This window comes from Amblyomma maculatum, chromosome 10, assembly GCF_055883805.1.
Source record: "Amblyomma maculatum isolate TAMU_Amacu chromosome 10, ASM5588380v1, whole genome shotgun sequence".
NCBI classification, from domain to species: domain Eukaryota; kingdom Metazoa; phylum Arthropoda; class Arachnida; order Ixodida; family Ixodidae; genus Amblyomma; species Amblyomma maculatum.
This window is the reverse complement of record NC_139353.1, coordinates 139,236,265-139,240,407: the sequence shown is the minus strand read 5'-3', so window position 1 is coordinate 139,240,407 and position 4,143 is coordinate 139,236,265. Positions and strand designations below refer to the sequence as shown.

The 4,143-nt window shown below is 39.7% G+C and overlaps 1 long non-coding RNA gene across 1 annotated transcript; it reads left to right on the top strand.

Annotated features, from left to right (window-relative positions):
- The first annotated feature begins 541 nt into the window (after positions 1–541).
- Positions 542–2,762, top strand: LOC146177562 (uncharacterized). The gene is made up of 3 exons (XR_014701327.1): positions 542–683; positions 1,602–1,756; positions 2,503–2,762. It is a non-coding gene; the product is annotated as an uncharacterized LOC146177562 (long non-coding RNA).
- The last annotated feature ends 1,381 nt before the right edge of the window (positions 2,763–4,143 follow it).

Sequence of the window (4,143 nt, the reverse complement as noted above, 5' to 3'; positions counted from 1 at the left end):
GATGCAGTATTAGTTACAAGTAAATAAATAAAAGGAGCAGCAACTACATTTCCTTCGTCCGCACATTTTTAAGAGAAACGTACATGGGCTCATTAGATTTTAGTGTTGTTTGCAACTGTGTTTGATAGTGAAAGATCTTCCTGTCATTGCATAGAAATCTTTCAGAAACTTCTGAAATAGTTTGATACCTGGTGGTGTGGAGGTTGACTTCCCAGACAGTAATGTATTGTGTGTGCATACAGTATAGTACTGTATGCATACACAATAGATAAACGTAACCCCTTGCATATATCACTGAATCTTCCACTCTAGAAGATAATTTTGTGCACAAGCATTTTACTGTAGTTTACCTCTGTGGAGCATTGTATTTCTAATTCTGGGCTTCACCTTTTATGCTGTTACTCAGCAATATATGAAGTATTCCTTGTTTGTTTCTGTTACTTGTGCATTTGACTTTTCCTTTTTTATTATTCAAAAGAACTTTCTTCCTGCTGTTCTGACTAGTGTTCTCATATGCATATGCAGTCCTCTTGATGCTTCATTGGGCCATATCTGGAGACTCCCTGTTGCCGTGGTCTGTGCCGACAAGTAAACACTAGGCAACCTGACTTCCGGGACAAGTAGCAGTGGGACGTAGCTGCGTGGTTTCTTCAGCATCCATGTGGATTTCTTATAAAAGACAGGTATTTCTCCTAAATTTGACTTGCATATGTGATCAAGATTTTACCTTGGTGACAAGCTCCTGAAGGAAAGGATGGACATGAATGACACTTTCTTAATTCCTTACTCTCGGGAATACACTATTACGACTTGTTAACTGCATATGTAGCAAAAATTATGTGTGACTGCATATTCAAGCAGTAGGCTGCATGATTTTTTAAGGGTGAAATAATTTAGCTCCTATTGTCGGTAGCCTACATTTGACCAGCCAAAGCGGGCAATGCTAGGTACCAAAAAGTGATTATGCGGGGGCCGGGTGGGTTTTAATGAGACAAGCTCTCCACATTTTAAGCCTTTGTACAGGGCCAACGTGTCTCCCAGAATGTGTCTGGGACACATGCAAGTCGTGTATCCTCAAAAGGACCTCATCTAAATTTAAACAAAAGTAGCGCCAACCTATTTTGAGTACTACCAGTTCTGCAGTAAGCTCAAAATTGAAGCAAAAAGGCATTCATGTCCTGTGCGATGTCAGTGCACGTTAAAGAGCCACAGCTCGTCGAACGCTCTGAAGTCCTCTACGGCATCTCTCATAGCCTGGATTGCTTTCGGATGTTAAACCACATAAACCAAACCAGTCATTTTTTACCACCCCATCTGACTTGTCTTTCCACGTATCACCAAAAGATAGTGCCTGCATAAGACTTGCCACTATTCCTGAGATTACCTAGATTATTATGTATTTATCTATTTTATGATTATGTAATTTTCCTCAGTGGAGCATTGCGTTTCCAATTATGGGCTTCTCTTTTCATGCTGTCACTCAGCAAACATATGAAATACTCCTCCTATGTTTCTTTTACTTGTGCATTTGACTTTTCCTTTATTGTTCATAAAATCTTTCTTCCCGCTGTTCTGACTAGTGTTCTCATATGTTCATGCAGTCCTCTTGTTGCTTCATTCGACCATATCTGGAGACTCCCTGTTGCCGTGGTCTGTGCCGACAAGTAACAAGGCAACCTGACTTCCCGGACAAGTAGCAGTGGGACGTAGCAGCATAGTTTCATCAACATCCATGTGGACTTCTTATAGAAGAAAGGTATTCTAAATTTTGCTTTCATATGTGATAAAGATTTTACCTTGGTGACAAGCTCTTGAAAGGAAACGATGGGCATGAGTTGCACTCTCTTATTTTCTTACTCTCTGGGAATACACTATTGAGACTTGTTACCTGCATATGTAGCAAAAAGTATGTGTGACGGCATATTGTAGGGTAACTATAATATACTTCATCATTCCCTATTATTGCTCTTGTATTCACCTAGGTGCTTGGTGTAGCTGGTCTCTGTCAGTAATTAGGTGTGTGTGTTATCTTGCTATGGCAAACATAGGCATCACTCAGGAAAAATAGGGGCAAACAGGCATAGTGGCATCACTTGCTGGTAGCATGCACCAAAATGTATGTATACATACTGATACGTTGCCGCTCAACATGTGTATTTGCTTGATGTAGCAAATGGCAGAGGAGAGAGTTTACTATAGATTAATGCTCTGATGACCAAGCATACTGGCGTGTAAATTTCACTCCTTTGTTTCCTGGGCCCCTATTGTGATAAACTAATGTCGAATGATATAGAGGATCAAAAGAAATACAACTAAATACAGCAATAGTCTTTATCTCCTGAGGGTGTTTTGCAGGTACTAGTTTGTACAGAAAGCGGTTGGAAACCAGTTAGCATATTTTGAGGAAAAAGAGGCATCTGAGTGAAGAGAGATGTGTGTGATGCTAGCACAAAGTGTGTGAAATTGGCAGAAAAATTTTGAGCATGCATATTTCTTTTCTAGGTGACACCATGATAAATTTTGATATGGCTGCTACATCAAACACACAATATCGTTGCCATCGGACACCAAGTGTTTCTGTGTCAAGCGTTTGTGCAATAAATGAAGGTATGAATTTGCATCTGTTTCTTTCACCACTCTCACTTTTCACGAAATATTACACACATGTGAACAGTGAGTAAAATACGCATTATTATTGGACACTTGAAATATAGTTAGCATAACACAAGATATTAATACTTTGTATGAACACGATTCTTTAAAATAACGGTGGCCAATTGTCGGAACACAGTCGTTACAGTGTCCATATACGCTATCAATAGGCTAATCATAGCAGGTATAAATACGTTCTATGTAAATACATTCTATTCAATCACGGTGGCCAATTGTCGGAAGGGAGATTATATATAGATCATACGTGTTCTAAAGACTTTCTTTTGATGGTCGATAGCTTTTATGATCATATTGTCTAAAGACATTGCATAAAGTGATCATAGACATTTTTGTAAGGGTAAGCACTGCGGGACTTAACGACGTCAATCTAACCCATCAAGATCCTGCTCACTGGTATTGTTGGTGACTCATTCCTATGTATGGTGTGCGACTTTCAATTGACATCTTTCATGGTTGCAAATGGCAATGGCACTTTAACTGCCAGCCTGTTTTAACTGCAGCTGATATATTGCTTCACCTATGTTTTATAGGAGACTCCCTTGATGCATCTCGGACTGTTGCACACATATATCTTCATGCCATTTTAGCATTCAAAATTCACTTGCATTTCTGTCATCACAAAGAAAACAGGCCCATCCACTGTGGTCAGCTTGATCTTGACTGACTTTTGTTTACATACTTTGAAAAGGTTTGCCATCATCTGTGGGAAACTGCACGTAACTGACGGCTGCAGATGAAAGGCATTGTAAGCAGATTGCATTGTGGCGCAGTGTGAGGTTTTTTGCCATGTACTTTAATTTTTAATTTTTCACAATTTTAGACTTAGCATTCTTGTGAATGTGTCATGTGTCCTTATTTTGCGTAGTTCGCTTTTATCACCATTTTATCACATTGTGATTGCTGTAGGGTACGTGCCAGTTTTTTTTTCTTCTTTTTCAGGCAGTTGCTAAAAACTACCAAAACACTGTTTCAACAGTGTATTCAGTGTGCTGAACACTTTGTTTGGAATTGCTTGTTGTCATATAGTAAGGAAACTTCCTAAATTGCATTTTTTTTCATCACTTCATGCTTGTGTGAAATTTAGTTAGCTGGTTCTGCAGTGTCTGCAGTTCAGGTCTTTGCGATATATATTTCATATTTCCTGTGTTGTGCTGCTTGTTTCTTTGCCTTGCGCAGGCACATGCCCTTGTCGAGGTTCATGGCAGGGTCTGTGAGCAATCTCACAGATGTACTCATTTCTTTCGCCGGTGATGCGGTCGCAGAGTATTTTTGTGAGGGTTCAAGATTTGTGCCCGTTTACTTGCAGTTATGCTCATGCCACACTGCCAATGCTCCAGTTGCTGCAGCTGTAACAGTATATGTAACACTGTAGTCATTGCTTCAAATAAGCACATACATGAGCGCACACCAGTAAGAATGTACATTTTCATGTGGGCACTGCACTGCACTCGTGCCCTATATAGTAGCCTT